The sequence below is a fragment of the Hylobates moloch genome, unplaced genomic scaffold (genome assembly GCF_009828535.3).
Source record: "Hylobates moloch isolate HMO894 unplaced genomic scaffold, HMol_V3 SCAFFOLD_2, whole genome shotgun sequence".
NCBI lineage: Eukaryota > Metazoa > Chordata > Mammalia > Primates > Hylobatidae > Hylobates > Hylobates moloch.
Genome location: NW_026652277.1, coordinates 24,359,234 through 24,384,334, shown reverse-complemented (window position 1 = coordinate 24,384,334; position 25,101 = coordinate 24,359,234). Strand labels below are relative to the sequence as shown.

General features: G+C 42.4%; 1 pseudogene; it reads left to right on the top strand.

Moving 5' to 3' along the window:
- Nucleotides 1-24,599, top strand: LOC116476395 (zinc-activated ligand-gated ion channel-like; annotated as a pseudogene).
- The last annotated feature ends 502 nt before the right edge of the window (nucleotides 24,600-25,101 follow it).

Genomic DNA, 25,101 nt, shown 5'->3' with positions numbered 1-25,101 from the left:
ATGTTACATATTGTATGGTTCTACACAGACGACATGCTTGAAATGATGAAATTATATAAATGGAAAACACAGTGGTTGCTAGGGGTTAATGAGGGGGTGGTTGTGGAAGAGAAGTAGGTGTATCTATAAAAAGGGGCACAGGATGGATCCTTGTGCATGTGAAAATGTTCTGTCTCTTATCTGTATTAATGTCAATATCCTGGCTATGATATTATACTGTAGTTTGGCAATACGTTACCATTGGGGGAAACTGGGTAAAAGGTACACAGGATGTCTCTGTATTATTTCTTAAAATTGCACATGAATCTACAAATACCTGAAAGTTTAGTTTAAAAAACATAAATATCATATATGCATGCAATGTAAGCAGCAAAAATTCTGCAGGGCCACATAGCCAGCTTTAACACAGATTACCTCTGCAGAGGTAGACAAGTAGCTCTGAAGATTAGGTGGGGTTGATGAGAGGATTCTTTATTTTTGTTTTATTCCCTTACGAATCTTGTCTAAATAAATTTCTTAACGTGAGTATGTATTACTATTATAATAAAAAAGAAACAAGTTAATAGGATTTAAAAATAAACCATATTAATTTCTCATTATCTAAGCAGGATCTTTTCTGCAATTTCCCATGTACAAAAAAGTTTCTTGGCAAAACAGCCCTAGTATTTAGTAAATATATTAAGTCTTTTACAGGAGGAAAATCCTTAACTTAGTCTTTCTAAGGAGAAACTCACTCAAAACCTTTAGCTCACAGGATCTACCCATTATAAAATATACTTTTATTCGACAAAGTGCTTCTCAGCTATTTCAACCAATCTCTGACACAAAGTACCAAAGGTGATTTAATATATGCCAGGGTCCCTTCTCTTGTTCACTAATGGGAGGGGAGGGTATAATCTACACACCAAGATTCCCACACTCTTCAGCACCAAAGAACAGGTGCCCAGCTGTCCCTGCAAAAACCCTGGCCATTGAGAACACCCTAGTTAAGGAACAGCAAAGGAAGCTGGTGCTATCATCCTGGTCCCAGGTAACCAAGAGACTGGCTGTTCTTCTCATAAGAAACATTGTACCTGCTCCTGCGCTATGGGAGGCCAAGCCCTGTTGGGTATAGGTGATGTGGCCAAATACACACAACTTCATTTATCAACAGAAGCTGCATCATATTCTGTCTTTACACATTAGACCACTAAGTACAACTTTCTGCCATGATTCTCCATTCAACTCACAGCTTTGGGACAAAATGTGAGGGCAGAATTCGATTCATTGTTCATGTTCATGGCAATAGGTTTGGCGTTTCCACATCTTCTGAATATTTGTAGGAAAACTCAAGTACAAATATTGTTGGGATGCTCAAGAAAACATCTTTAAGTAAACAGAAACAGACTTGTCCCCTATTGAAATTCCTTAAAGCCACAGGTATTTTATTTTAACATGCTTCTTCCCCACAGATTTGGAATTTGGTAGCTGAATACCCAAGTGTAGGCAATGACTAAAAAGCTGACCCTGGAAAACTTGGGCATCATTAAATGATTGGGCATGGTTAAATGATACTTTGAATCATGACAATGACATGTCTTAGGCTGTGATGTCATCCTCTTTACCCAGGAGAAATGAGGAACTAGAGTAAATCAAGAATATTCTCTGATTGCTTTATTCCAACTAACCTCAAATAGTCAAAGTTACCAGTTACTGAGTATCGACTCTGTCCTGGCACTTTACTAGTTCCTAATTCCCGAACCATGTAAGGCAAGTGTCATAGGAGGTCTAAAGAGGAAGAAACGGAGACTCAGAAAGTTGAAATAACTTGTCCAAGATTACTCAAAGGGTAAGGCGAAGTCAGGTTTGAGCCCAGGTCAGCTGATGCCAGAGCCCACCTTCCTCATGTTCTCTGATGCCACCCCTCATACCGACGTAGTCAGCTTTAAGAGGTTTGTGATGATGTCAGTGATATAATATGTCACCTAGATCCTTCACTCTTTCTTCAGCTAGGAATGTAACCAACCCAAAAATTTCCTGAAGGTGGAAAACCCTGACCCTTATTTTTCACCATTTTGGTGGACAGCCTTTGGCTATGCTTTACCCATGAAAACAAACTCTACTCAAGTCATAGAGCATTTGATCTGAAGAAAGCTCTGTAAAGAATCAGTCTCTTGGCAGAAACAGGCCTGGTAGAAAAACTTGTAAACCCAATACGATGCTTATCTTGCAAGGTTTTGGTAAGAAACTAAAGTCAGAAAGGTAAATGATACACTCAAGACCCTGCAGCCAGCTAATGGTAAACAAGATATACACTCAGACACATCAACCCCAAACACCAAGTGGGATGGTAATTAAATATACTGCTGAGGAGGAATCCCTGCACAGAACAATGTTCAATGACAACTTCAACCACCAGGTCCTTCCGGATACCTCTGTGCAATATACCTTACTTAATTTGAATACTCTGTTACTCATGCTTTACAATTTAGCAAGCCCTTTCTTACACACAGTCTTCCTTGTTACAGTAGACACTGCTATGAACTAGACAGAGTGAATGGTACTTCCTTTTACACAAAAGAAAACTGAGGTTCATGAAATTAAGCGCTTTGCCTGAGGTAACAGAGCTAGCAAATAGAACTACGCCCCAAATTTATCTCTTTCTGTAATGCTAAGCTGCAAAGTAGTAACTATTGAGGTTGCCTGTTCTTCCTAATATTTGATTATGAAAACTTCCTAAAATTTATTTAAAATTAACATGTTCCTTATCATAGAAATAATACATGTTTATGGTAGAAAATCTAAAAGGTATAATGAGGCAAAATAAAAAGCACATCTGATCTCACTACCTGAAGATACCATCATTGTTAAAATTTTGTGTAAGTTCTTCCAGTCTTTTATCCATGCCTATATACACTAAAATAACACAGCAAAGACAAAATGCAGTCATGATGTGTATGCTCTTTTAAGGTCATTTTCTCTCCTTAGCATTATATGGCAAACATTTTTCCACATACTTCAATATTCTTTTACGACATATTCAAAGAGGGCATCATATTCTATTGCATTAATGTATCATAGCTTTATGCAGCCAATATCCTATTGCAAGGCAATATGTCGTTTTCAGTTTTTGTTCAATTATAAGCATTGCTGTGGTTAACATCCTTATAGCTAAATTTTTGCATACATCCATGATAATTTTCTTCAGATAAATTCCCAGAACTGGAATTTCTTTGTCAAATAGCTTGCAAAATATTAAAGCATTTAAGATATATTTGTGTAGTCCAAATTAAAATTTAAGTTTGCATTTGGCATGGGATTTGCTTTAGCAAATTTTTATACCATCTCTGAGCTTTCACTAATTGCAATGTCTGTGGACTTTTATGGTAATCTTCTGAGCCAGATGATAAAACATTCACAAGATTGTTCCTATCGTTTTACTCTGTAGTGAGTACTTTAAGGAATTCACATTTACAGAAGAAGAAAATCAGAACTGAGGTGCACAAAGCTACATTGTGAGATGTGTGAGATGTACTGTTGTGGACAGACCCTAGATGGCCCCCCTTCCCCCATGATCCCTGCCCTCTACTGTTTATGCCTTTGTGTAATCTCCTCCCCTTGAGTGCAGGTGGGTCCTGGGACTTGATCCTAACCAACAGAACAGGGCAAAGGTGATGGGATGTCAAGCGTGTGATTAAGTTATGTTATAGAAGACTCCCTCTTAGCTGACTGGAGCTAGAGACTGTCCTTGTGGGCTTAATGAAGTAAGTGACTATATTGGAGAAATCTGCATGGCTAAGAAATGCAGGCAGCTGTAAGCCCTAAAGGTAGTCTCCAGCTGACAACCAGCAAGAGCTGGGCCCTGAGTCACACAGCTACAAGGAAAGGGGTTCTACAAATAGCTTGAGTGAGTCTTGAGGTCAATTTTTCCCCAGTCAAGACTCTAGATAAAAATGCAGCTTGGCCAACACCTTGATTGCATCCTTTTCATATCCTGAATAAGAACCCAGTTAGGTAGTATCCAGACTCCTGACCCATGGAAACTGCAGATAAATGTATATTGTTTAAATTGGCTAAATTTGTGGTTATTCGTTATGCACCAACAGATAACGAATCCACCCACCCGCCCTGAAACCAGTGAGCTTGCATGACTTTGACTTTCACCTCTTCAGCCTATTATCACCCTGGTCTTGCATGCCCTTCAAAGTAGCCCTCCATCCACAAAGTGCAGTATTATCCATATGGGCTGATCCTTGGTGAATTAACCCTCAGATCCATGCCCCATCCTTCCCAGCTGCTCTTCTATACTGGAGGGGGCTGACTACTGGAGGGGGCTGACTCCTGCAGGAGGCATTTCCAGGCTCCTGCTTCCAGCTGAGGGTGGAAGATGAAGCCTCTCTCTCCCTAAGCTCTCTGCCTTTGGTTGTGGCTGCGTATCCTTGATGGCCTCTGCCCCCACAGGACAGGCCTTCTGTGGTTCCACCCTTTGACAGGTTGCCTCAGCTCTTGGGAGGAACTTCCACCTCCTCTCTTTGTCTCTTCAGTCTAGGCATGGTCGTGGCTCCCATTTGTGGCTAATTTCTGGTTTGCCTCTCTTTTCTTCTATTTGGCTTCTTCGGTCCTATGACACCTATGGAACCAATTCTCTGCATTAAATTCCCTTTGCTGTAAGTACTTAAAGCGGTTTCTACTTTCTATCAAGACACTGGGTGATGCACACCCCACATCCTGGAGCCTGCACCTTATTCTGCTCTGTACCGGGAGCAGCAGCATAGTACCTGGGTAATGTCAGTGCCAACAGCACCGAGTGTGTTGTATAAACAAATGATGGCTCTAGCAGTGCTTTCTGTTTAGGGGTTCTGCCAGGTGTCAGGGAAACAAGAGTGAGTGGAACTGGGCCCCCATCCTTGGGTGTGCACAATCCAGGGGCAGGGAACAGACATATAAACAAATAATTAGATCAATGAGATACCAATTACAAGAGAAGTATATTCAAAGTGGAATGGAAGAAGAGTTGGAAGAAGCCCCAGGGTGGTGGAGGTGGTGATTGGTAGGGCAGAGAAAGAGTGTTCCTAATTAGCTAGGCATGGTGGGGTGAGCCTGTGGTCCCAGCTACTCAGGAGGCTGAGGTGAGAGGATCACTTGAGCCTGGGAGGTCAAGACTGAAGTGAGCCATGACTGCCCCACTTCACTCCAGCTTGGGTGGCAGAGCAAGACCCCATGTGAAAAAAAAAGTGTTCCTATGAGAGGAAACAGCCTGTGCAAAAGTGTGATGTCCTGGAAGAGCATAGTAGGTTCTGTTATAAGTGGGAGTAGTCACAGTGAGGTTTGTTTTTACTCAGCAACAAATTCATCTCAAAAATATCATGTAGAATTCTACCAGTCTACATGTACAGGTCAGGGCACTTTTCAGCTCCTACAGAAGGAAGTAATCTCATTTTGCCAGTCCATGGCTTTTTCTCCGTTCTTCATAGCTTCTTGCTAAAATATCTTCAGGACTAAAGCTCAAATGAATGACAGCCCCTCTGGCACTCAGCAGCCTCTCCTGGAGAGGTCTCTAGAGGCTGCAAGGGCAGGCAGTATGATAGGGTAGAAATAGAGCAGAGAGTGTGGCCAAACCATGTGCTAACAAGATGAATTTGGGTAGACAGCCAGGTCCATCACTTATTAGCTGTGTGATTTTGGGCAATTGGGCAAATTGCTTTACCTGTCTAGCCTCCTTTTGTATGGATATAATACCTATCCAGGGGAGGCAGGGGAATTATCTTGTAAAGCATATTTTTACCACTGACTAAGTGCTAAGCACTGTGCTAGAGTTTATTATTCATTATCTCACTTAGTCCTTAAATAAGTCTATGAATGGGTGGCTACTATTAGTTCCAATTTAGAGATTTTAAACATTGAGGCTCAGAGGGGTTAAACAATGTGTCCAAAGTCACACAGCAATTGATGGGCAGAAACTTGAAAGTCCGTGCCCCTATTGTTACTTGAATACTGCCCCATGGCAAAGCATCAGGCCTGTTGTGAGGCTTGAATTAGCAGCTCAATAAATTTATGTTCTCTCCCTTCCCACTTTCAGAGACAAGGAAGCTGAGTTACTTTCTCCAGGCCTGATAGCACTATCCACAAGCTCTAGAAACAGAAAACAAGGATGACAAAGAGCAAGCTACCAACTATATTATTTACCAACGAGTTCTGAGCTTTGCAGATGAGGGTTTTTAGGGTACCAGGTGAGTGCCAAAACTTCTGAAGCCAAAAAAAAGCCAAAGAATCCCAATTCCTAAGCAAACTCACACCCCCATTAAAGACAGAGGTGGGAAACAGTAACTCACTGTGCAACACCATTTTATGAAATTCTCATCCCAAGAGAAAGAAGTTATTAAATATATTTTACAGATGTTGACCTGAGAGCTTAACTAACTTGTTCATGTCACTGGGAAGTGTCAGAACTGAGCTTGGGGTCCCAGAGAGAGGAAAGGCAGGGCCCTGGGCTCCTCTGCAGTTGCCATTATCATCTTCTGCTCCCCTCACTCTCTGAGCTCCTGCAAGTAAGACCTGTGTTCGGCAGTGCAGCCTGAGGGGCTGGCAGGCCTGAGTAGAATCCCAGCGAAGTGTCCTTGACTTCAAACCCTTCCCTGAGGGCTCAGGGCGTGGTGCTTTGGCAGCCTTTCTTTCTTCCTGCACTAGGATTTAGCTCTCAGAGAAAGGGGTGGGGGGAGGGGACACAGCCAGCTGCACGAGGATCAAAGAGGTAAGGGCCCGGCCTGTCTGCACAAGTGCTTGTCGGCCAAGCACGCACACACACTACACACACACACACTCTACATGCATGAGTGTTTAACAGACACTCAGGCATGCCACATGTAACACACCACACACATTCACACACCACATATAACACACACACTGTACACATATTCACATATGCCACATACGACACTTGCCTTCATACACACCACATGTAACACACATGCCACACACACATACACACGCCCCAGATTTATACACATCCCATATAGCACACACTCAAACATGCCACATATAACACACACGCCACACACTCAAACATGCCACATATAACACACACGCCACACACTCATGCACACCACATATAACTCACACAACACACCTCATACCCTCACATTATACATGTATACTCCACACATAAATATAGCACACATACACCAAATATCACACAGAGCAAACACACTACAGCATACACACAAAACCTCACACCCACTTATTGAATATGCACATACAACACACATATATGCACCACATACACCACGTTTTACACAGCTACATGTAACACACACTACAGAGCATTCATATCACTTTACATCCTTGTATCTCACATGCCACACACATACATGCTCAATGCACCTATATACAGCACATACACACTACACATCCACACACCACATATTACCTCACACTTTCACATAATACGCACAGAGCCCATTCACATTTATGTACCACATACACACCACACGTAAACGTACACACTCCACAAATGTGATAGTACACATATACCACACCTCATGCTCTTGTATGACACATATTTGCATACCACACCATTTCACACACCACAGACACACATACCACACCACCCCACACAGACACACACCACACCTCACACTCGCATTACACACACACAATTACACTCACACATACACCATCCCACGGTCACACACCACAGATAGACACTCATACCATACACACTCCTTCATCACATCACATACAGCATACATAGACCATACACACACACAGCTTTCAATTCATTCACATCTAGGCTGCAGCTCCAACCCAAGAGTACCCAGTCAGTGTGAGGAAAAGCCACAGACAACCCCCTGAGGGGTTCTTTCTCTCTTCCTGGCATCATTATAGCCTCGTTGCTGGTTATATTAATTACAGAGTTGGAGAGACAGAAATCCAACTCCCACCCACCATCCCCCTGAAGTATCAACATTGTGGATCTATTTATGAACTTCCAAATCTGGAAGGTGTGACGTGCTTTGTCACTGTGCGGCCGGCGCTCTGGCAGCCAGCCGGAGCCTGGCTCTTTCATGTGGTGAGAAGTTATGCCTCTCTGCTCTACCCTTCTCCCCAGCATTCACCTGGAGTGTGTCATGATGGAGGGAACAAACGTGTGTAATGCCTGAGTCTGGAACGCGCCCAGCTATGGGGCTGCTGGGGACCTCAGTGTGTGAAGGGAAGTGGAGTTCACTCAGGCGGATGGAGAAGAATTCTTCCTGTGGCCTTAGCTTGCTGTTTGGTTAGAGGACGGGATTTCGCCTGCCCACGAAGCAGGGGATCCAGGGGATCCAGAGATGAGTGTAACCCTGTTGTCCAGTCTTTCTTGAAGATTAGCAGAATTGTTTAGTCTTTGCAATTACGTGGAATGGAGAAGGTCACCCCTGAGAGTGGCGTTGTCTTATTTGATTAATATCATCTATGTATTCAAGATATGTGCCTTATTCAATTTGGAGGGCTCCTTCATTCAGCAAGGCTGTGCCTGGAGGCCATGTATAAACTATATAAACTGGTACTCTAGTAAACCTAACTCTCTCCGTAGCAGATTAGATGTGAATGAGGTGGGTGGGGCAGAGAGACTGTCATCCCAAGCAACAGCCAGGAAGGTGCCTCAGGAGGTGCGAGACGAGGGCCTCTCCCGGGCAGACGCCCCTGGGTTGTGGCTGATGCTGACAGTTTCCATCCAGTGTTTTCCTGGGTGCCGTTACTATGTTTTCTGAGCCAAAACGTTTCCGAGACCTTCCAAATTTCCCTGAGTCTGATCTCCTGGGAAAGTCAGGAGGGGCAGCAGAGGGAAAGTTTCCCTTTCTCTGTAGCTCTGCAAGCCACATGCTGCCAAAGGCGGCACAGTGTCAGCCAAGGTGAGAGAGTGGAGCTGAATGGTGTAGCTATTTGTTGTGTGTGGTTCAGAGCTTCAAAGCCTATTAGCTTTCATTAGGAGCCAAGTCATGACACCAACATGATCAACATAATGCTTAATGCAGCAGCTTCCAGATTTGCCCCAAATGTGAAGTGGGTGGTCAGGGCAACCTGTGGGCTGTTGAGGGAAATGTGAGGTGTGGAAAGAGAGATGCAGGATAGTGAACAGGTAGGAGCATTTTTTTGGCAGGTGGGAGGAAATCAAAAGGATTGTTTGATAAGTTCTTGGGGCCTGTGAGGAACTTAGGATTGCCGTCTAGCAGGGTGGTCTGGGTAACATTCAGGTCTGTAGTGGGGTAGCGGTTTGGTCAGCGACTCCCCTGAAACTAGGTTCCTCCCTTGATAAGCCATGTTCATTTCATTTCAATTCACGTTTTCTACCAGGCCACCTCCGCCAGCAGTAATATAAGGTTTCAATCTAATTGCTGGCTACTTGAGATGTGTCCGTCTTGGACACGGGGAGTTGGGAGGCCCACAGTGAGAAGGCAACTAGATAAGTGTTCCAGTGTGGAGCCAACCAGATGGCTATTAAATGTCTTGTGAAGGAGCTGGGACAGGAACCCGTAGGAGAAGGTTCCTGCCGCACAGCCGGGTCTGTGGTCACATTGCTGAATGTAGCCTCCCAAGAATTGTAGGGTGGGCTGAATGCTTCTGCTTCCTGAGGGCGTATATGTACTATGCATCCCCTGATTTCAAGGAAAAACTCAGGAAATACGTGGTCCAAGGAGAAAGGGGCCTCAATGGGCTTTTTTGTTGTTGTGATTTTGCAAGTGATCTTGAAGTGTATGCCCACAAACTGCCCACACAATATGAATAGCAGCATTCATTTCCCAGGGCAGTGAGGCCAGAGCCAGGCCTGTTGGGAGAGCCTGCCCTCCCTCAGCTTCTGGGTATCTTCAGCTCTGTGGCCACTTTCCCCTGACGCAGGTTTGGGATGGTGCAAGCCGGAGGGGATTAGCAGATACCAGGAGCTTCTTCCCTCTGATCCCTGCTCTCGGACTGTCTCCTTTTGGTCTTGGACCATTTGCTTGGCTTCTTTACCTCAGTTTCTCTATCTATAAAATGGGGATGATGGTGTTTACTTACTTACCTCATGAGTGTTACAGGAATTAATTACTGTTTGTAAAGTACTTTGAAGATGAAAAGTGTGACGTGGCATCATCGTTATGATGATGAAATATCTTCCACTGTTACCAGATTCTGCCAGATTCAAGCAAACATTTCAATTTGGGTTCCAAATGAGACCTTCACAGCTGCCACATGCGTGAGTCTGTGCACACACACATGGTCCCATGGAATATCGGGAGGTGGAGAACAACAGAAGCCATTTTCACCTAAGAAAGGCTTCTTCCTGTAATCCCAGCACTTTGGGAGGCTTAGGCAGGCAGATCACGAAGTCAGGAGATCGAGACCATTCTGGCTAACACGGTGAAACCCCGTCTCTATTAAAAATACAACAAAAAATTAGCCGGGCGTGGTGGCGGGTGCCTGTAGTCCCAGCTACTCAGGAGGCTGAAGCAAGAGAATGGCGTGAACCTGGGAGGTGGAGCTTGCAGTGAGCCGAGATCGAGCCACTGCACTCCAGCCTGGGTGACAGAGAAAGACTCCGTCTCATTAAAAAAAATAAAAATAAAAAAAAATTTTAAAAATTAAAATTAAAATTAAAAAAAAAAAGAAATGCTTCTTCCTATTTATGGGGCAATGGTAGTCAGGAGATTCGGGGGGTGACAAGTGGCAGTGATCAGTGGCTTCAAGATACAAAATAGTCTATCATGTATATGGTTCAGCAGGAGCATGGCCAACCATTTCCACTTCAACCAAGTGCTCACGGTACACAGCATAGATGCTAATGATGCCTTCTTAGGGATAATTTTTGTCTTTACTTTTGTGGTAGGAGAGCCACAACAGGTTGGGTGTATAAAACCCATCTGCTACCTTGACTTTCACAAAGATGAAGTGCCTCTGCAAAGTTTCCTTCCACAAAAGGCCACAGAAACAAAAACATTCTCAGGATAGCAAAGTCTCTTAAAGTATTAGATCATCCCTCTTCTCCCATGAGTATAATCTAACTTTTTGGAATGTTTAGAGGCAAAAAGTGAAATTTTGTCAAACTACCTTTTATTTGCATTCTGGTGTTGTCCCATGGCTGACTGTGGGAATGGTTTCTCATTCTCTTTGTCCTCATCTGGTTGAAAAATGGTGTGTGTAGCAGATTGTGTTTGTTAGTGGGGCTGAATATGTGGCGATGCTAGGGTGAGATTATTAAAGAAAGAAGGGTCTGTACTGGGGGAAGTAATCAGTTGAGTTAGAGTTTATATCTGGCCCCTATGATTGATTTATTTGAAAGTGTTAATCTTCTAATGTAGCACAGGCAAAATTTACTTAAATCTAATTTTGCTATGAAAGAAAAATCGGCAACAACCCAAATTCCAGAAGATACCATTTATGATTATGCTGTTTGTTTATATAATAATCTAGATACTTCTTTTCCTAGTAGAGTAATTACACCTAGGAAGCCAGGAGGTAACTATGCGAATCACTCTGAAGGGCAGGAAGACCAGGCAGGGAACAAGCCAACTCAAATTATGTACTCAAATGGAGTGCACAAAGCTTTCCCGTTTATGGCAGATTGTGTTCTTGACATGGAGTTTGAAAATCCAAATACCGTAAGTCAAATGTGATTTCTAATTAGAAACCATTGTGTAATAGGAAGTTAGGCTCTGGTTACAGGTATAATGGCCAATTGGTTTCTTTATTACAAAAGTAATTCATGTTCATGATTTTTAAAACTAAGTAAGAAAAAGTATTCATAATCCTTCTGCCTAGAGATAACCACTGTTTATGTTTCAGTGACACTGTTCTTTCAGAGCTTAGATGTGTATGTATTTTTTAAAAAAAGAATAATACTGAACATAAGGTTTTATAACCTTTTAAATACATTCATTATAAAATTTTGCCACATTAATAAAATAAATTTTAGTGTGGGTTGATACCATTATAAATAAGGGTGGTACAGATTGCCATATGTATACTGGCTATGTAGTTCTTAAAACTGGAATTTCTTGTTCATATTCCAAGCCTATGTTTTTTATTTTCATTTTTATTTTATTTTTTATAATTTCAACTTTTACTTTCAATGCAGGTGGTACATGTACAGGTTTGTTACATGGGTATATTGCATGATGCTGAGGTTTGGGATGCAAATGATCCTGTCACCCAGGTAGTGAGCATAGTACCCAATGGGTAGTTTTTCAGCCCTTGTCCCTCTCCCTCTCTTCCACTTCTTGCAGTCACTAGTTTCTGTTTTTCCCATCTTTACGTCCATGTGTACCCAATGCTTAGCTCCCACTTATAATTGAGAACATGCAGCATTTGGTTTTCTGTTCCTGTGTTAATTCACCAAACCTGTGTTTTTTTAAATAGAAAGTTAATTTTATTGTCGTCATAATCATCACATTAGTTCATTAGAGATGTTAGAAATGAAGACATTAACCTCTCATGAAACATATGTTTTCCAAATATTTGTACAATTTTTGCTTTTAATTTTTATAGCATTTTCTTTTGAAATTTTATAGCATTTTATTTTGATTTAAGAAAAAATGTTTAAATTTTGTATAATTGTATCTATAAATATTTTCTTTACAACTGTTGCACTGGCGTCATGCTTAGAAAACTTCTTATATCCTCAAATTATGTAAATATTCACCATTAACTTAGCCTATAATTGTGTATGCACACACACACACACACACACACACACACACACACATCTAGTTCTGAAATTATTTGTATATGTCTGGTGGGGAGATTAGAAATACTTGGTAATTTTTGGTAGACAGAGTCCCAGGAATGAGGAACTAATTTTTCCTCATTTCTATTTTTTTCTTTTTTTTTTTCTGAGTAAGCAAAAGTAGACTTCACGTTATTTGGTTATCTGTGACCTTTCTAAGGCTTTCCTGGACTTCCATTTTATTAGCACATACTCCTTCCCCTTTTTTAGCAATGATGTTATAAAAATTACATCTGTCTTGAAACTGTACAGCCAGTTCCCTATTTGCAGAGAATTTTCACCTTCTGATCCCTCTACATGTTGCTGCTCCATGTCAACATGCTTTCAAAATCTGTTTCAGTCCTGAACTCGTTGAGACCTTGGTTTGTATCTTGAATGGATAAAATGAAAAATTTTTCTCTTTGGCCATACTTGGTGTTTCAATAGCCCCTCGCAGAGCACCACTCTGTCTCAAATGCCAGATTCTATTTTTGGCCCCTATTATCTAGCTGAGTGATCTTGAGCAACTCATTTAATCTCTCTGAGCCTCAGTTTCCGCAACTGTAAAATGGGATTAATAATAACCTTTCTTAGCTACTTCACAACTTTATTGTGACGATCAAGTGAGATCGTGGTTGTAAAAGTACTCAGTAAGCTGTAAAACAATATACAAACATAAGGTGTTATTATTTCCCTTTTATTTGACATTATAAAGGATTGAATATGGTATTATGTGTGAGTATAAGATAATAAGGATCATTTTTACAGTAACACGCCAGGCTATAAACATCCAAATAAGTGCAATCCTTTCAGTAGGCCTCCAAAGACGCCTCAGATTAACTTTTACATTGTTATCCTTGTCCAAAACCTATTTTTAACTTCCTTTGGGATCGTTGTCTTTGGGATAGTTACACACATTCTCCCTTGGTGGAATATTTTCTTTCTTATTTACATACTTCACCTTTTCCTCCCACCCTCCTTTTTGCCTTGAACCTCCTGCTCAGAGGAGCTGAAGGGGATAGAGGCAGTGGTAGGCAGAAAGATCTCAGGCAATGGGGCTACGTGGAAGGTAGGACTAGTCTACATGACCAGATTGAAATTGGCTGCTTGGGAGTGTCTTTTTGAGGTCCAACTCAAGAAGAAGACTGGTTTTAACACATTTATCTGATGCTTCCTGTAGACCTGCCTTTAGAGTATTGGTAAATCCACGACAAGTAAGAATACTCAGAAAGTGGATCTTACCCTTTGCTGAGGTCTGTCTGTTCAGTCTCATCAAGGAATATCTGTATAATTATAGAAGGTACAATGGACTAAAAGTAAACAAGCCTGAGTTCTGGTTCTGGCTCTGCAATAAAGAACTAAGTGACTGAGTGATATTAGGTCCTGAGGTTTAGTTTCCTCATTCTCCAAACAAGGAAATGGAAGGAGATGGTCTTTAAAATTATTTTATTTTACCTTGAAAATGCTAGGATTCCAAAAGCCTTCCTTGGCATGATTTTATAGAGGTACAAAACATTTCCTAGTTCTACAACTTTGGGCAAGTTAGTTAATGTATTAGTCCATTTGTGTTACTATAAAGGAATACCTGGGATTGAGTAATTTATCAAGAAAAGAGGTTTATTTTGGCTCATATTTCTGCAGGCTGTACAAGCAAGCATGGCACCAACATTTGCTTTGCTTCTGGTGAGAGCCTTAAGAAGCTTACAATAATGGCAGAAGGTGAAGGGGGAGCCAGAGCATCACATGATGAGAGAAAGAGAGAGAGCAAGAGAGAGAAGGGGGAGGTCCCAGACTCTTTTAAATAACCAGATTTCCTGTGACCTTACAGAGTAAGAACTCAGCCATTACCACAAGGATGGCACCAAACATTCATGAGGGATCCACCGTCATGACTCAAACACCTTCTACTAAGCCCCACCTCCAACACTGGGGAAATCACATTTTAACATGAGACTTAGAGGGGACAAACATCCAAACCATGTAATTCTGACACTGGGCCCCAAATATCATGTTCTTCTCACATTGCAAAATACAGTTATCCCCTCCCAATAGTTCCCCCCAAATCTTAACTTGTTCCAGCATCAATTCAAAAGTCCAAAGTCTCATTTAAGATTCAAGGCATGTTCTTTCCAACTATGAGCCTGTAAAATCAAAATAAGTTGTTTACTTCCAAGATACAATGGTGGTACAAGCATTAGGTAAATATTCCCATTCTATAAGGGAGAAATTAGCCAAAAGAAAGAGGCAGTGGGCCCCACACAAGTCTGATAACCAAGAGGGTAGTTATTACATCTTAAAGCTCCAAAACAATCTTTGGGTCCATGTCCCACATCCTGGGCACATTAGTGTCCTGGACATGTTCCCAAGGCCTTGGGCAGCTCTGCCCCCATGGCTTTTCCATGCTGAGGTTACAAGCTGCTGGTGGCTCTGCCATTCTAGGATCTGTAGCTAGTGGCCCCATTTCTACAGCTCCACTAGGGGCTGCCCCAGTGGGGACTCTGTTTGGGGGCTCCAACTCCACATTTCTCCTTAGCACTGCCCTGGTAGAGTGTCTCTGTGGGGGCTTCATCCCCCCAGCAGGGTTTTGCCTAAGCACCTAGGCTTTTCCATGCGTCTTCTGAAATCTAGGCAAACACTGCCAAGCCTCCTGCACTCTTGCATTCTGTGCACCTGCAGGCTTAACACTACATAGAAACCATCAAGGCATGTGGAGGCTTGCACTTTTGGAAGTGGCAGCCTGAGCTATATCTGGGGACCTTTGAGCCACAGCTGGAGTTGGAGCAACTGGATCCAGGGAGCAGTGTCCTGAGGCTGAGCATGGTAGCAGTGCCTTGAGCCTGGCCCCTGAAACCATTCTTCCATCCTAGGTCTCTGGGTCTGTGATAGGAGGAGCTGTCCTGAAGACTTCTGAAATGCCTTCAAGGCTTTTGCACATTGTCTTGGCTATTAGTACCTGGCTCCCTTTTAGTCATGCAAATCTCTGTAGCAAATGGATACTTTACAGTCTGCTTCAGTTCTGCTCCTGAAAATACTCCTTTCTCACTACTAGAGGGCCGGGCTGCAAATTTTCCAGTTTTTTACACTGTGCTTCCCTTTTAATTAAAAGTTCCAATTTAAGTCATTCCTTTGCTCCTGTATCTGATTGCAGGATGTTAGAAGCAGCCACACTGCTTCTTGAATGCTTTGGTGCTTAGAATCTTCCACTAAATTTCCTAAGTCATCACTCTTAAGTTCAACCTTCCACAAAGCCCTAAGACATGGACACAACGCAGCCAAATTATTTGCTAGGGCATAACAAACCTTTACTTCACTTCTCAATAAATTCTTCTTTTCCATCTGAGACCTCATAGGACTAGACTTTACTGTGCATATTGTTACTAGCATTTTGTGGTCACAACCACTCTAAGAAGTTCCAAACTTTCCTTTGTCTTCCTGTCTTCTTCTGAGATCTCCCAACTCTTCCAGCCTCTGCTCATTACCCAGTTCCAAAGCCACTTTCACATTTTTGGTTCACTTTATAGCAATGCCCCACTCCTTCATAGCAATTTTCTGTGTCGGTCCATTGCTGTTACTATAAAGGAATACTTGAGACTGGGTAACTTATAAAGAAAAGAGGTTTATTTTGGCTCATGTTTCTGCAGGCTGTATAAGCATGGCACCAACATCTGCTTAGCTTCTGGTGAGGGCCTCAGGAAGCTTACAATCATGGTGGAAGGAAAAGGAGAGTCAACACATCACATGGTATATTAGTCCATTTTCACACTGCTGATGAAGACGTACCCAAGACTGGTCAATTTACAAAAGAAAGAGGTTTATTTGATTCACTGCTCCATGTGGCTGGGGAGGCCTCATAATCATGGCAGAAGGTGAAAGGAACATCTTACATGGTTGCAGACAAGAGAAGAGAGTTTCTGCAGGGAAACTCCCCTTTTTAAAACCATTAGATCTCATGAGACTTACTCAGTATCACAAGAACAGCAAGGGAAAGACCTGCCACCATAATAATTGAATAATTACCTCTCACCAGGTCCCTCCCACAACATGTGGGAATTCAAAACGAGATTTGAGTGGGGACACAGGCAAGCCATATCACATGCTGAGACAGAGCCAGAGAGAAAGGGGAGGTTTCAGACCCTTTTAAACAACCAGATCTTCTGTGAACTCATACAGCAAGAACTCACTCATTACTGTGAGGATGGCACCAAGATAGATATTCATGAAGGATCCATCTCCAAGACCAAAATACCTCCTACCAGGCCCCACCTCCAACATTTGGATCACATTTCAACATGAGATTTGGAAGGGACACACATCTAAACCATGTCATCTAACCTGTCTGAACCTCAGTTTCATCATCTATAAACTGGGGAAAGTATCTATTAGACTTTCTGTAAAAAATAACTGATAAAATGTATGTGAAAGCATTTGGCTCAATGCTCAATGCTCAATTTCAACAGAATAAATGCTCAGTAAACATTAGACATACTTTTGTTCTTTTCATTTTATTATTCTCATGGAGGAGAATTTACTCTAAATTTTAAGTTTATTTCATAAATATTATCATGATTACTATTGCTATTATTATTATAATATCTCAAACTGAGACTTCTTTTCTATTCACCCTAGTTCTGTACGCTAGGGTCAGTTGGCAGCTATAGATCTGTCTTCAGCAACAATCTGAGCACTTCATTCTTCATCAATACTGAATAGATGCAGACTCTTTCAGATGAATCTGTGAGCTCAGATTGAGTTGCAGTAAATCTGCCAACATAAGTAATGCATTCTCTCCAAAACTTCTCTTTGTTCTGCCTTTTCAGCAGCAATCTGTTCTTCCTTTTCAATCTCTCTAGTATCACTGTAGAAGCAGAGATCAGGTATGACTTCCCACAGGTGCTCAGGGGAAATAGTGCCACACCCAAGCAGGACCTCATAGGCCAGCAACCATTATGTCAGATGTCAGACCCTTTTAGTGAGTACCCTTATTTTTGCACAAGTTGTCAATATCCTATGCAAAATAGAGTTGAGGAATCTGTGTTACGTAGCGCAGTAGTGAGCAGGTTAGTAGCAGATGCCTTTGGAAGATATTGATGTTCAGTTCACTAAAGGAGGAGGATCCTAGAAAGCTGCCTAAATGTTCTGGGAATAAAGTGCCCAACAAAACAGATGGATTCTAGGGCAGGAGCAAGCTCAAGTACAGCAGGCTGGTTGGTATACCTGGAGAATAATGGCTGCTGGGTTTTCAATTGTTACAATGGCCTGAGATTCATAAAGAACCTTCTCCAGATGCATTTTAGGTTTAATGTATAGATATCACCACTTTTCTTTTTGTGGATATACTTATCCATCTGAAAGCAAACGTTGGTGCCACCCAAGTAGGTTCCTGAAGAAATGAATTTGAGGGTATTCTTTTCCTTCATCTGTAGAAATCAGAAGTATTAGATACTGAAAAATTTCCCTTTAAGTGAAGCCAGTAACCAAAGACAAATCTATATGGACCTCTCTGTGAGTAGTACAGAGTGTCTTAATTGTTATTCAAAAAAGTTATTTTTTGTTTCTGTTGAAGGATCTAAATAGCTGGAAAGAATTTTGCTCTTATTCTTACCAAACCAGACAAACTGCAAATTTATGCATTTCCTTGAACCCATCAAGGAGCTAAGGTTGCAGGGCAACCAGCTGGCCCCCAGTCTAAGGAGAAACAGGTGCCCCAGGAAGAGAAATGCATGTGCTGGCATCCACAGGTGGATTCAACCGAACACAAGTAAAAGGAGTTCAATGCGGTGGTTGGGGATGTGGTAGAGCCCAATGGGGAGATGGTGCAAGAATGGGAAGCCCCTTGGGGCATTGAAATTGCCTTTTTCAGGTTTTTCTCCACAAATGTCACCAGGTACTCCCAGAAAAAGAATGAAGAAAGTTAAGTTTAACAAGTTGTCCTTTGGGTGCAGCGTGGAGGACGAGAAGCAACTGCTGTTGGAGAGGCACTTAACTCCACTCAGACGCTTTTCCCTCCCTTACTACTTATGGAACAGAAGCCTGATTCTGCAGAAGGATGGGCTATAAACACTGATGTCCTTGGGGCACTGGTGAAAACACAATAAAACTTGGGAAGAGAATAGTTAAAAGAAAAAACAAAAAAAAAAAAACGGTGGGGAGCAGCTTCTGGGCCCATAACAATAGACTGAGATGACAAGAGCACTGAGGAGGACCTCTAAGATCAGAAATAAGGCAAGGCTGTTCTCTATCCCCAGTCCTATTTAATATTACACTGTATGTTCTATCCAGTGCAATCAATACAAAAAGAAAGAAAAAGAAAGAAGAAAGAAAGAAAGAGAAAGAAAAGACATAGAAAAATAAGATTATCTCTATTTGCTCGTGTCTGTGTAGAAAATCTCAAAGAATTTACAAAATAGTTCCTAGAACTAGTAAGTTTAGCAAAGGTTGCAGAAAACAAGATCACTATAAAAAAATGAAATTGTACTTCTATATACTGACAAAGAAAAAGTGAACTCCCAAATTGAAAACGTATATGCTGGAGGGACATCAGCAAGATGGTTGAGTACAACCCCCTCATGCTCATCAAGGACAGCCAGAACAATGAATAAACAATTATGTTTTAACAAAAATAGCTGAGAGGGAACTCTGGAGTGCATCATGGGAGTAACGGAAACCTGTTGATCACAGAAACTATGGAGGACCACACAGAGAATGTAAGAAAATGCCTGGCTTCTACCACTTCATCCCCCAACTGGGATCAGCTGGGAACCAGGGGGAACTTCTCTCTGTGGTGAGGAGGTAAGCAAAAGGATCCTAGCAATCCCCATCAGCACCCTGGACACCTATAAACCTCACCACTGCAGTCCTCCGAAGTTCTCCCAGGCACGAAGCCCAGCTGAGGGAGCTACCTGGAGTCCACATAGCTGTGCTTTCCACAGGGAAGGAGCTGACACTGTGCCCTCTCCCCTGTGACCCACACAGCTACTGTGCTACACTGTCTTCGAACTGGAACTGTGGCTGAAATGTGTCTTGCTTCAGGGGCAAGTAGCCACAGCTCCCCTTCATCCCTGAGGCTAAGTCACCACTGAACCACCCCAGCCCAGTGGCCTGACATCCACAAGTTGAGCTGCAAGTAGCTATTACACCCTTCCCTGTGGAGCCAAGCAGAGGTGGAAGTGCTTTGCTTACCCCTCCCTGTGCCGTCCTGGGCAGAAGCTGAAGAAAATAGTACCTTAGCTACTCAGAGAAGTCATATCTCTCTGGTACCTAAGCTGAAGCAGTGCCCTGCGTCCCTTGGAAACAGTTCCTTGACCACCCAGAATGGTCATGCACCCCAATACCTAAGTTGAAGTGGCACCCTGCATTCCAGGGAAATGATGTCTGGGCTTCCTGGAAAAGTCATGTCCCCCAGGCCTGAGCGGAAGCAGCACATCTTCCTCTGGGAAAGGAAAAAGAGAAAAAGAAGCTCATTTTATAATGACAAAGGGATCAATTCAGAAAGAGGATATAAGAATTGTAAATACATATGTACCAAATATAGAAGTATCCAGATATGTAAAGCAAATGTTATTAGATTTAAAGGAAGAGATAGATTCCAATACAATAATAGTTGAGGACGTCAATACCCCACTCTCAGCATTGGACAGATTATCCAGACAGACAGAAAATCAGCAAAGAAACATTGGATTTAAACTGCATTTTAAACCAAATGGACCTAACAGACATTTATAGACTATTTCATTCAATAGTTGCAGAATGTATATTCTTTTCACCAGCACATGGAACATTCTCCAGGATAGAACACATATTAGGCCACAAAATAAGTCTCAACAAATTTAAAAGAATTAAAATCATATCAAGTATCTTTTCTGACCACAATGGAATAAAACTAGAAATCAACAACAAAAGGAACTTTGGAAACTGTACAAACACGTGGAAATTAAACAGCATGCTCCTGAATGACCAATGCGGCAATGAGGAAATTAAGAAGAAACATTTAAAATTTATTGAAACAAATGAAAATACACACACAACATCAAAACAAATGCGGTACAACAAAAGCAGTGTTAAGAGGTAAGTTTATAGAAATAAACTCTTACATCAAAAGAGTAGAAACACTTCAAATAAACAACTTAATGATGCATTTTGAGGAACTGGAACAGCAAGAACAAACCAAACCCAAAATTAATAGAAGAAATAATAAAGATCAGAGCAGAAATAAAATTGAGACTAAAAAAAATGCAAAAAATCAACAAAAGTTGGCCGGGCGCTGTGGCTCACGCTTGTAATCCTAGCACTTTGGGAGGCCGAGGCGGGTGGATCACGAGGTCAGGAGATAGAGACCACGGTGAAACCCCGTCTCTACTAAAAATACAAAAAATTAGCCGGGCGTGGTGGGGGGCGCCTGTAGTCCCAGCTACTCGGAGAGGCTGAGGCAGGAGAATGGCGTGACTCCGAGAGGCGGAGCTTGCAGGGAGCCGAGATCGCGCCACTGCACTCTAGCCTGGGTGCCTGGGTGACACAGCGAGACTCCGTCTCAAAAAAAAAAAAAAAAAGTTTTTTTTAAATGTAAACAAATCCACACACTATTAGCTAGGCTAACCAAGAAACAAGAGAAAAGACCCAATAAATAAAATAGAAATGGAAAAGGAGATATTACAACTGATACCATAGAAATACAAAGCATCACTAGAGATTATATGAGCAGCTGTATGATAGTAAATTAGAAAATCTAGCAGAAATGATTAAAACGGATAAATTTCTCTATACATATTATCTGAAAAGATTAAACCAAGAAGAAATAGAAAATATGAGCAGACAAATTATAAGCAACAAGATGAATCTATAATAAAGTCTCCCATCGAAGAGGAGCCCAGGACCTGATGGCTTCACTGTGAAATTCTATCCAACTTTTAAAGAAGAAATAATACCAATTCTTCTAAAACTATTCCAGAAAATTAAAGAGGAGGGAGTTCTTCCAAACTTATTCTACAAGACCAGCATTACCCTGATACCAAAACCAGACAAAGACAAAAGAACAGCAAAAAACTACAGGCCAATATCCCTGTTGAACATAAGTGCAAAAATCCTCAACAAAATCCAAGCAAACCAAATCTAGCAGCATTATTAAAAGATTATTCACCATAATCAAGTGGTATTTATCCCAGAGATTCAAGAATGGTTCAACATATGCAAATCAATAAACATGATACATCACATTAACAGAATGAAGAACAAAAACTGTATGTGTCTCAATAAATGCAGAAAAAACATTTGATAAAACTCAATGATTTTTCATGATAAAAATTATCAACAAGTTAGGTATAGAAGGAATGTATTCCAATGCAATAAAGTCTATATATGACAAACTTATGGTCAGCATCATACTGAATGGGGAAAATGTTGAAAACTTTTCCTCTGAGACCTGGAACAAGACAAGGAAGCCCACTTTCACCATTTGTATTCAACAGAATACTGGAAGCCCTAGCCAGAGCAATTAGGCCAAAGAAAGAAGCAAAAGGAATCCAAATTGGAAAAAAAGAAGTTAAATTATCCCTGTTTGCAGATGACATGATCTCATATATAGAAAACCCTAAGTTCCACCAAAAAAAAATCTCTTAGGACTGATAAACAAATTCAGCAAAGTTGCAGGATACAAAATCAAGTAAAAAAATCAATAGGGTTTCTATACACCAACAATAAACTATCTGAAAAAGAAACCAAGACAACAACCTCACTTACAACAGCGATAACAATAAATAAATAAATAAAATACCCAGTAATACGTTTAACCAAAGAGGTGAAAGATCTCTACAGAGAAAACTATAAAACAATGCTGAAAAAAGTTGAAGACACACAAAAATGGGAAGACATCCCATGTTCATAGATTAGAAGAATTAATATTGTGAAAATGACCATACCACCAAAGCAATCCACAAATTCAATGCAATCCTCTATCAAAATACCAATGACATTTTTCACAGAAGTAGAAAAAATATTCCTAAAATTCATATGGAACCAGAAAAGACTGAATAACCAAAGCAATCCTGAGCAAAAACAACAATAATGAAAATAAAAACAAAGCTGAAGGAATCCCACTATCAAACTACAACGCTATAGTAACCAAAACAATATGTTACTGGCATCAAAACAGACATATAGGCCAATAGAACAAAATACAGACCCCAGAAATAAGTCCACTTATTTTCAGCCAACTGATGTTCTTTTTTTTTTGTGGGAAGTTCATTGATTTTTACAATGAAAATTCATCTATGAATCTGATAAAGACCTTTTGAAATTTTGCAAAATGAGGTTTGGGAAGCCCTCCTGTAGACCAGTTTTGTCCTCAAGTCTGTCCCCCAGAAGCCATCAGAAGTCTCCATCACCCCCTGGGCTCCAGATTGCTTTTGGCCCTACTTCCAGGAGATTTGGGGGCAGGGATCTCCCTTTCCTATTCATTGTTCTCACCCCCACCCTTTTCAGCAATGGAGCTGGAGTTCCAGGCCCACGTGGTGAATGAGATCATGAGTGTCAAGAGGGAGTATGTAGTTCATGATTTCCACCCTAGCAGCTGGTGCCCTGCTTCCAGGTGACAGTGAGTCAAGTCAGGAAGAGGCTGACAGGAGGGCTAATGGAGGTAGGAAGGTGGGGGATGCAGGACCAGAGGCATGAGCCTATATCCCTGCTGCCCAATCCCCATCTCCCCCTGGAAAACCCCAGTTTTTCTCCTTCCAGTTGAGCCTGAATAACAAAGCGCTAAAGTCCATCATAGCTCTATTGGCACCTGAGGGGCCCTTATATTGGCCTTCATATGCAGGGGGGCTGCTGCCCCTCCAGGCCATCAAGTGCATTGCTTCCAAGATGACACTGCTGCTGGGCTACCTCTCTTACACTCCTCCCTGGTGCAGGCCCTGCCCAGCTCCTCCTGTAACCCGCTCCTCAGTAAGTTCTACTTCCTTACCTGGCCTTCCTGGTTTCTCCCACCTGCTGTCACCCATACCAGAGTGTTTCAGCTCAGCTCCCTGGACATCAGAGGCACAGGACCTGGCCCCTAACCATCCCACCTGCCCTTCCACCTCCAGTTTATTACTTCAGCGTCCTGCTGCTGCTGCTCCTCTTCCTCAGTGCCACAGAGATTTTGCTGCTGGCTGGGCTGCTGGCCTGGGGCAACTTTGGGGCTATGAGCAGCCCCAGCCTAGTCCTGAGAGAGGAAAAGCAAGATTATGATAATCCAGTGTCTAATCCTGAAAGTGGATGGAGGTTGAGGCACCTTCCTGGGGGTGAGGGGTAAGGAATGAGGCCTAAGTGCAGGTTTGAACAGAGAAGAACTGGCAGGTTGCCTGCCTAGGGCTGGGTGAGGGTGCAGGGGTTGCTAGGTGGGTATGGCTCCTTGCACCAACCCTGCTGGCTCTCCTGTCCCTGGGCTCCACCATATCCTTCCTTGTTAGAGGCAGGTCTGCATTGGGGGCAAGCTTGTCCTCCCTAAAGGCCCAGGTGACCTCAACTCTCCAAGCTAACATGTTGCCTTGCGGAGCCTCTCTAAGATGGTGTTTTTTTCCATCGAAGATGGCCCGCAATGGGCCAGACCCAAACGTTCATTAATTGAGACTTTCCAGAAGGGATACAGACTGATGACTCCTGGGGTTCATTCTTCTGCTCATGTTGGTTGGTGGGGGGGCCTGAAGAACAACTCCTTTCTCTGCATCTTTGCTTCATGGAAGCGCCCAGAAGAATAAAGGGGTCAAAGAGGAGCTGGGCTGAGACTGTTGACCGTGACTTCTTTCTCATGTATGTGGCCTGGGTGCTGTGCAGCCAATTCATCTTCAAGGGAATTTGGATGTGAACAGCATGCAAGTCCAACTCAGCCCCTAGAGAGGCTGTACCCCATGGCAAGCAGCCCAGGCTGTAACTGCATTGGGCCTGGGTTGCAGACTTTAGGATGCAGTTTCGGTTTCCCGTGGCTGGGGGTAGAGCCAAGACAGGGTCTCTGGAGAGCTGAGGAGGAAAGTCAGATCTCATCTCTATCCCCAGAACACCCTAAACCACCCTGAGCTCTCCCTCTGTTAGCATATAAGCAAAGAGCTTGAAATAAACCCATCCCCAAGTGCGAGTACAGTTCAAGGGTCTGTCTTCATTGAACTCAGCTATTCATTCTGATCCTACGTAGGTAGGACCTTACTTTTCACCCTCGTTTTCCTCCTGAATTTCTCTCCACTGTCCACCAGTGTCCCAGTCCATAGGCATGCAGCCTCACTTCTCCTTCTGCAACCACTGCTCTTTGGCCCTGGGCCAGGAGGCACTAATGCTGGGAAGTGGGAGACGGAGGCCTGGGAAGCAGGCCACAGAGGGTGGGTCAGGGCTCCTTTTCTGAATGCCTCCTACAGAGTACTGGACCCCAGAGGGAATGGCGA